The following is a 9,241-nucleotide window of genomic DNA, read 5'->3' as shown; positions in this document are numbered from 1 at the left end:
CCATTTTGCAGTAATTATGGGTGGACATTCACACCTTCTTGCATTTGAACACCTCCTCTCCCGCTTATGATCATGTGCGGTTTGATATTCGAAAATTCTCTTCCATGTTTTCTAGCAATTATTGATGGACATTCAGACCTTCTTGCAGCTGAACACCTCCGCTCCAGCTGTTGATGGTGTATAGTCGGGCTTTCGAGCCTTTTCTTCCCAGATTTTTTCAAAATATTGATGGACATTCAGACGTTGTTTCAGCCGAAAACCTCCTTACATTGATCAAAAGATCAATGTATGATCTTTTGATCATACATTGTCGGGCATTCGCACCTTTTCTTACCCGCTTTTTACAAACCATGGTCGGACTTTCACACCTTTTAGTAGTGGAACAACTCTGCTCCCGCTATTGATTGTGTACAATCGGGTATTTTAACCTTTTCTTACCTGCTTTTTGCCAACTATGGTCGGACATTCACACCTTCTTACAGCGGAACACCTCCGCTCCCTCCTTTGATGGTGTATGTTCGGGCATTCGAACCTTTTCTTACCCGCTTTTTACAAACTATGGTCAGACATTCACACCTTCTTGCAGCCGAACACTTCCGCTCTACCTTTTAGTGTTCTATGGGGTATTCACACCTTTTTTTTCACCGCATTTTATAGATTATGGTTGTAAATTCTCACCCACTCTTATCCGAAGACCTCTCCTCCTGCTTTGGTTAATATATAGTCGGGCATTCGAACCTTTTCTTACCCGCTTTTTACAAATTATGGTCGAACATTCACACCTACTTGCAGCCGAACACCTCCGCTCCCGCTTTTGATGGTGTATAGTCGGGCTTTCGAGCCTTTTCTTCCCCGGTTTTTACAAATTATGGTTGGACATTCAGACCTTGCAGCCGAAAACCTCCGCTCCCTCTTTTGATCATACATTGTCAGGCATTCGCACCTACTTGCAGCCGAATACTTCCGCTCCACCTTTTAGTGATGTATGGTTGGCATTTGCACCTTTTCTTACCCTTTCTTACCCTACTGATTGCTTAAGATTAAGTTGTTTTTTCTCAAACTACAACATTTTTTTAATTGTTGAAACTTGATTTGAAGTGGATAAATAAGGAGGACAAACAGTTTTAAGTCAGGCTGATAGAAGGAATTAATTTTATAGCAAAATCTGTATTTCGTCATATGTCGAGAGATGCTTATTGCTGAAGAAGTTCTTTCTCATTCTACAAAGTACAACGTTGTTTATCGTTGAAACTTGATTAGACATGAATAAATATGAAGGACAAAGCAGTCTTAACTTGGTTAGAGTTAAGGAATTCGTTTTATAGGAGAATCCGAATTCGTGCATAACTCGTAAAATAGAGCTTATTTTCGGATTCCTGAAGAATGAGTCTGGTTCTTTCTCATAATACAAAGTTTGTTGTTTATTGTTGAAACTTCATCAGAAGTGAAGAAATAAATGAATGCCTATCAACAAATGTGGGATCTAAACTCTAGTGCTTCCTCTAAAATAATTTCCTTTCTCAATTCAGAAATGTGTGTGTGTAAGTCACACTCTGCACTGTGAGCACACACACCAAATCAGAAAGGCTTTTTTCTCTCTTTTCTACATTATGGACTGTGGGGACACAAAACCGCTCTCTCTTTTTTTTTTTGATTGTGTGCCAGGGCGTTGTCTCACGTATTAGATTATGCTTACGATACGAATGGGTTTATCAGTCACATCAGAATCCATACATACTGATACTCCCGTAATAAAATGGTCGGATCTTATCAAACACACTTTGTTTCTTGTGACAATCAAGTCAGCGAAACAGCATATACACGTCAAGACACTGAATCAAGTTTGCCACAAGAACTCATAAGTTTGGCAGTATTGCTCTGCCGTCAGCAATCATACACCCATTTTATTTTCGTGAGACATGTGCAGGCACCTGTTCATCTACTGTTCTATCACTATGAATTAGTTTATCTATTATCAATAAGGATACTTCTACAACTACTATCAAAGTATGTCCAGACTTCTTATGTTGTCAGTTGCTATATATGAATAAGTGGGTAGCTACTGACAAGCATTAAGCATGTCACACAGCCCAAACATATAACATTTCAGGACACACCACACAGTTAACAACCACAGTGAAGTGTCAAAGCCCAAACATGTAACATTCAACAGGACACTTACACAACACATTCAAATCAAACAGTCAGACAACATACAAGAACATATACCCCAGCCGGCATTGCTCCCTGCCTATTTTCCTACAGCTCACTATGTGTGCGCACACCTTTATTCACAAACTCTTCAACTTATACTCTTTTACCAAAGCTGCTACAGCTCGATTGGCCGAATACCCTTAGATCCTATTGCGGTGAATTTGACATCTGCCTTACATGTAACAGATTAGCGGTTTAGCAGTTTTAATTTAGTTTGAGTGAAGGAATTCATTTTATAGCAAAATCCGAAATCGTGAAGAACTCATGAAAGTAAGCTTATTCTCGGATTCCCGAAACTTTAGATTTGCTCTTTCTTTTACTGCAAAGTACAACGTTGTTTTTTTTTTTGTTTAAATCTTTCTAGACATGGTAAATATGAAGGACAAAGCAGTTTTAACATAGTTTGAGTGAAGGAATTCATTTTATAGATAAAATCCCAAGAGTCTGCTGAGAAAAGAGAGTGAATGCGAAGTAGACTTTAACACGGCTCTGGGAGCGAGCCGAGTGTGGGCTAACCGGGAGAATTGCTTGAAAGAAACGCGACACCGAATGAGCGGTCAGAACAAAGCCTCAATACGGTGTTCCCGTGGTGTTTTTGTTGCTGCCTTGTCGATTGCACAGGGGCAAGCGTTTCAACCAAGCAACGCTCACCATGGGGAAGGTGGCTATGGCAACTAGCCTGATGCCCTGCTCCCGCAGTGACGGATAATCGTACTCTGGTTTCTCTTCATAACATACAAGTCTTTCGCCTTTTACTAAAGACTTTCGTGGAGAGCAGCACTAATGAGTTGTTTCTATTTTTGGCAGGCTTTACCTTTGCGGGTGAAGCCCTTTCTGTCTGTGCAAAAGAAATCTTGTTACTGTGCAGAGTGACTTCTCTGAGTAGAGTCGCCTTACTTGTTGCGATTGTGCCGATGTTCGAAGCTGGAGTGCAAAGTTGTTGCTTGAATGGTGCTTGCTGGAGCATGCGGGAGTGCAAAGTTATACCATTTAAAAGGGCTGAAGAGTGCTCAGTGCAGCGGGTGGGCGGAGGTGCAACGTGACACTCTGGCCACCTATGGCCATAAAAAGAACACTGCTACAAGTGCGCATTGTGCCAGCAAGGGCCCTCGGACCTGAAACAGTGGACAGTTATCGCTTCTCGGCCTTTTTGGCTAAGATCAAGTGTAGTATCTGTTCTTATCAGTTTAATATGTCCTCTATACGAGGACTACATATTAAATGGATTTTTAAGAATAGGAGTTGAAAAAGAAGCTTTGCTCCGTTCACTCCAAGCATCCACCCAGTACTGCAGTGCCGCTGGGAACGGTGCGCTCTTCTCTGCTCTTGTGAAAAAGCAAACAGCGGTGCAGGATGGAAGTTTCAGGGAGCCCAAGATTAAACTTTCTTTTAATCTGCTGAGAAAAGAGAGTGAATGCGAAGTAGACTTTAACACAGCTCTGGGAGCGAGCCGAGTGTGGGCTAACCGGGAGAATTGCTTGAAAGAAACGCGACACCGAATGAGTGGTCAGAACAAAGCCTCAATACGGTGTTCCCGTGGTGTTTGTGGCTGCCTTGTCTTTTGCACAGAGTAAAAGACAAGGCAGCCATCGAATAGGGCCCGATTGTTCCTACTTGGTCAGCCGAGGAGCAAGGGGGGGGGAGCAAGCGTCTCAACCAAGCAAATCTCACCAAGTAGGAACAATCGGGCCCTATTCGATGGCTGCAACACCTGAAAGAGATATTGATGCGAGACCCGATCAAAAGCTTTTTCAAAGTCTAAATTTAAGATGACAAGCCGGGTGTTTCTGTCTCTAAGTAATCAATGATGTCTCGAATCAGTACGAGGCTGTCGGTGAGTTGTCTCTCTGAGATGGCACAAGACTGGTCTGGGTGAATTACCTCCTCTAAAACAGAGGACATCCGTGTCGTTAAAACCTTGCTAAAAAGTTTACAGTCAAAGTTTAAAAGTGTGATGGGCCTCCAATTCTTTAGGTCAGTCTTATCATTTTTATCAGAAGTGAAGAAATAAATGAATGCCTATCAACAAATGTGGGATCTAAACTCTAGTGCTTCCTCTAAAATAATTTCCTTTCTCAATTTAGAAATGTGTTAGAAAAGGTAAAAATGCCGGTCCATACATAATCAAAATCGGGAGAGGTGGTGTTCAGCTGCAAGAAAGTCTAAATGTCCATCAATAATTGCTAGAAAACATGAAAGAAACTTTTCGAAAATCAAACCGCACATGATCATAAGTGGGATAGGAGGTGTTCAGCTGCAAGGTGTGAATGTCCACCCATAATTCCTGAAAAATGGGCAAAAAAAAGGTGTGAATGCCCAACCATACATCATCAAAAGCAGGAGTGGAAGTGTTCGGCTACAAGAAGGTGTGAACGTCCAACAAAAATATGTAAAAAGCAGTTAAGAAAAGGTTCGAATATCCAACCAAACATAATCAAAAGCGGGAGCAGAGCTTTTCGACTGCAAGTAGGTGTGAATGTCAGATCATAATTTGCAAAAAGCTGATGAGAAAGGGTGAGAATGCCCGACTATACATCATCAAATGCGGTAGCGGAGTTGTTCGGCTGTGAGTAGGTGTGAATCTCCGACCATAATTGCTGAAAAATGTGTTAGAAAAGGTAAAAATGCCGGTCCATACATCATCAAAAGCGAGAGGGGTTGTGTTCGGCTGCAAGTAGGTGTGAATGTCCAGCCATAATTACTCACAAACGGGTAAGAAAAGGTAGTATTGCCAGACCATATATGATCAAAACAGGGAGCGGAGGTGGTTCAGCTGCAAGAAGGTTTGAATGTCCGACTAAAGTTCAAATATATTAAAGAAAGCGGGAGGAGAGGTCTTCGGATGAGAGTGGTTGAAAATTTCCGACCATAATGTATAAAATGCGGTGAAAAAAAGGTGTGATAGAACACTAAAAGGTGGAGCGGAAGTGTTCGGCTGCAAGAAGGTGTGAATGTCCGACTATATTTGGTGAAAAGCAGGTGAAGCAAGGTCTGAATGCCAAACCTTACATCATCAAATGCGAGATCAGAGGTGTTTGGCTGCAAGAAGGCCATAGTTTGCCAAAAGCGGGTAAGGTGCGAATGTCCGACTAAATATCGAAAAAATTTGGGGCAGAGGTCTTCGGATGCAAGTGGGTGTGAATATCCCAACATACAAGTATGGTGGAGAGGAAGCTGTGAATAGCCGACCATAGTTTGGAAAAAGCGGGTAAGAAAAGGTTTGAATACCCAAACATACACCATCAAAAGAGGGAGCGGAGGTGTTCTGCTGTACGAAGGTGTGAATGTCCGACCATAGTTGGTAAAAGGCGGGTAAGAAAAGGTTAAAATACCCGACTGTACACAATCAATAGCGGGAGCGGATGTGTTCGGCTACAAGAAGGTGTGAAAGTCCGACCATGGTTTGTAAAAAGCGGGTAAGAAAAGGTGCGAATGTCCGTTAATGTATGATCAAAAGAGAGAGCGGAGGTTTTCGGATACAAGAAGGTTTGAATGTCCCACCATAGTTTGTAAAAAGCGGGTAAGAAAAGGTTCGAATGCCCGACTATACACCATCAAAAGCGGGAGCAGAGGTGTTCCGCTGTAAGACGGTGTGAATGTCCGACCATAGTTGGTAAAAAGCGGGTAAGAAAAGGTTAAAATACCCGACTGTACACAATCAATAGCAGGAGTGGAGTTGTTCGGCTACAAGAAGGTGTGAAAGTCCGACCATGGTTTGTAAAAACCGGGAAGAAAAGGCTCGAAAGCCCGACTATACACCATCAAAAAGAAGGTTTGAATGTCCATCAATAATTGCTTTAAAACAAGAAAGTAAATTTTCGAATATCAAACCGTACATGATCATAAGCGGGAGAGGAGGTGTTCCGCTGTAAGACGGTGTGAATGTCCGACCATAGTTGGTAAAAAGCGGGTAAGAAAAGGTTAAAATACCCGACTGTACACAATCAATAGCGGGAGCGGAGTTGTTCGGCTACTAAAAGGTGTGAAAGTCCGACCCTGGTTTGTAAAAAGCGGGTAAGAAAAGGTTCGAATGCCCAAACATACACCATCAAAAGAGGGAGCGGAGGTGTTCCGCTGTAAGACGGTGTGAATGTCCGATCATAGTTGGTAAAAAGCGGGTAAGAAAAGGTTAAAATACCCGACTGTACACAATCAAAAGAGGGAGCGGAGTTGTTCAGCTAAGAGAAGGTGTGAAAGTCCGACCATCGTTTGTAAAAAGCGGGTAAGAAAAGGTTCGTATGCCCGAATATACACTATCAAAACCGGAAGTGTAGGTGTTCGGCTGCAAGAAGGTGTGAACGTCCGACCAAAGTTTGTAAAAAAGCAGTTAAGAAAAGGTTCCCCCACAGAGCACAGAACCCAGGAAGCCCACCGCAGGGGCAACCACGCATCCACCCAGAAGACTGCAGAGGAAGCCCCCGGAAAGAGCCCCCATAAGCATAGGGCAGAGGCCCTCCGGGAGCCAGGGGCAACAGCCCACCGACGTCGCCAGGCCCCAGCCGCCCAGACATGGGCCGTGCACTGGATCCGGGCCCCAGGAGCCCGAGCGCCCCCAAACCCCCCGGCAGAGGCCCCACCCAATACCCAGGAGGGCCAAGCGCCCCAGACAGCCACACAGTGGGTCAGTGCCTGCCCCAGCACCCCTGGCCAAGTGCCCTGGGAGTCAAGACGTGCCCACAGGTGGGTGAAGTCGCGAGCAGCGGAGAGAGGCCACGCCGCCCCCCCCATCGGGAGAAGCACAGGCAGGCCAGGCGACAGCAAGTCCAAGATCCAGGCCCAATCATTACCACACACACTTTCATGTCCCATACATCTACACGTCCTCCCTCCCTCGACTCCACTGGGGTGTAGTGCAGCGGGCACACCAGGGGGCCAGCAGCCCCCCAGCCACCACAGACCCCAAACCAGCAGAACAATTAATTAATCCTCCTGGCCCCTCCCGCCCCGAGCAGCAACCAGGAAGCAGGGGTGTGCGAAGAAGACCCCTCCCCTCACCCTTCTGGCTCTTCAATATTTTCTAATAGTGAGCAATTAAAATTGAGGGGCAGCCAAACTTGTAGAACTGGGAGCGTGGCCCTCTGGGCAGCCTACATACCCAAAGAGCCCCGCCCACCAGATGCCACTCAGTGTAACCACCCCCCAAGACCTAATGTGTGTGTGTGAGTGTGTTTGATAAGTAGTAATGTCTAAGGTGTAATTAAAACAGGGGTGGGAACTGCAGAGTGCAACTACTGCAGAGTCCACTACACCCCACCGAACACACACGCCCCCAAAACCCTTCATATGTGAGTGTGTGCTGTGTACAGGAGCCAGAAGGGAGAGGGGTATGGGGATATACACTGGGGGCAGCCAGGGACTGGCTGCAATAGGCATCCCCGCTACCAGGGAGCCAACACAGGACAGGAGGGCCTGATGTCCACCAGGCCAGGGGCCTGCAGCGACCATATTCTGGGAGCTACTGTACCCCCAGAAGGTACCCATACCGCCCCACCCCACTCAACCCAACCCCACTCCGGAGGACCTCTACAAAAAACAAACAAACAACAACAAAAAACAAACAAACAAACCACCCGGTCACACCAGTCGCAGCAGCCCGGGCCTGAGACCCAACATCACCCAGGCCCCCCCAGGCCCCCCCTCAACAGGTGCGCTCTTGTGAAAAAGCAAACAGCGGCAGCAACAAAAACACAACGGGAACACCGTATTGAGGCTTTGTTCTGACCGCTCATTTGGTATGGCGTTTCTTTCAAGCAATTCTCCCGGTTAGCCCGCACTCGGCTCGCTCCCAGAGCTGTGTTAAAGTCTACTTCGCATTCACTCTCTTTTCTCAGCAGACTAAAAGAAAGTTTCATCTTGGGCTCCCTGAAACTTGCATCCTGCACCGCTGTTTGCTTTTTCACAAGAGCAGAGAAGAGCGCACCGTTCCCAGCGGCACTGCAGTACTGGGTCGATGCTTGGAGTGAACGGAGCAAGCTTCTTTTTCAACTCCTATTCTTAAAAATCCATTCAATATGTAGTCCTCGTATAGAGGACATATTAAACTGATAAGAACAGATACTACACTTGATCTTAGCCAAAAGGCCGAGAAGCGATAACTGTCCACTGTTTCAGGTCCGAGGGCCCTTGCTGGCACAATGCGCACTTGTAGCAGTGTTCTTTTTATGGCCATAGGTGGCCAGAGTGTCACGTTGCACCTCCGCCCACCCGCTGCACTGAGCACTCTTCAGCCCTTTTAAATGGTATAACTTTGCACTCCCGCATGCTCCAGCAAGCACCATTCAAGCAACAACTTTGCACTCCAGCTTCGAACATCGGCACAATCGCAACAAGTAAGGCGACTCTACTCAGAGAAGTCACTCTGCACAGTAACAAGATTTCTTTTGCACAGACAGAAAGGGCTTCACCCGCAAAGGTAAAGCCTGCCAAAAATAGAAACAACTCATTAGTGCTGCTCTCCACGAAAGTCTTTAGTAAAAGGCGAAAGACTTGTATGTTATGAAGAGAAACCAGAGTACGATTATCCGTCACTGCGGGAGCAGGGCATCAGGCTAGTTGCCATAGCCACCTTCCCCATGGTGAGCGTTGCTTGGTTGAAACGCTTGCCCCTGTGCAATCGACAAGGCAGCAACAAAAACACCACGGGAACACCGTATTGAGGCTTTGTTCTGACCTCTCATTCGGTGTCGCGTTTCTTTCAAGCAATTCTCCCGGTTAGCCCACACTCGGCTCGCTCCCAGAGCCGTGTTAAAGTCTACTTCGCATTCACTCTCTTTTCTCAGCAGACTCTTGGGATTTTATCTATAAAATGAATTCCTTCACTCAAACTATGTTAAAACTGCTTTGTCCTTCATATTTACCATGTCTAGAAAGATTTAAACAAAAAAAAAACAACGTTGTACTTTGAAGTAAAAGAAAGAGCAAATCTAAAGTTTCAGGAATCCGAGAATAAGCTTACTTTCATGAGTTCTTCACGATTTCGGATTTTGCTATAAAATGAATTCCTTCACTCAAACTAAATTAAAACTGC

General features: G+C 45.4%; 4 non-coding genes across 4 annotated transcripts; 2 read left to right on the top strand and 2 right to left on the bottom strand.

The window, feature by feature from the left end:
• Nucleotides 1–2,925: 2,925 nt before the first annotated feature.
• Nucleotides 2,926–3,039, top strand: LOC140280676 (U5 spliceosomal RNA). Its single transcript, XR_011909611.1, has one exon. It is a non-coding gene; the product is annotated as a U5 spliceosomal RNA (small nuclear RNA).
• Nucleotides 3,040–3,347: 308 nt separating this feature from the next.
• LOC140280538 (U2 spliceosomal RNA) lies at nt 3,348–3,533 on the top strand. Its single transcript, XR_011909496.1, has one exon. It is a non-coding gene; the product is annotated as a U2 spliceosomal RNA (small nuclear RNA).
• Nucleotides 3,534–8,123: 4,590 nt separating this feature from the next.
• Nucleotides 8,124–8,307, bottom strand: LOC140280484 (U2 spliceosomal RNA). Its single transcript, XR_011909447.1, has one exon. It is a non-coding gene; the product is annotated as a U2 spliceosomal RNA (small nuclear RNA).
• Nucleotides 8,308–8,615: 308 nt separating this feature from the next.
• Nucleotides 8,616–8,729, bottom strand: LOC140280675 (U5 spliceosomal RNA). Its single transcript, XR_011909610.1, has one exon. It is a non-coding gene; the product is annotated as a U5 spliceosomal RNA (small nuclear RNA).
• Between the last annotated feature and the right edge of the window lie 512 nt (nt 8,730–9,241).

This window comes from Leuresthes tenuis, unplaced genomic scaffold, assembly GCF_036924035.1.
Source record: "Leuresthes tenuis unplaced genomic scaffold, fLeuTen1.0.hap1 SCAF_21, whole genome shotgun sequence".
NCBI classification, from domain to species: Eukaryota; Metazoa; Chordata; class Actinopteri; order Atheriniformes; family Atherinopsidae; genus Leuresthes; species Leuresthes tenuis.
This window is presented reverse-complemented; position numbering and strand designations above follow the sequence as displayed.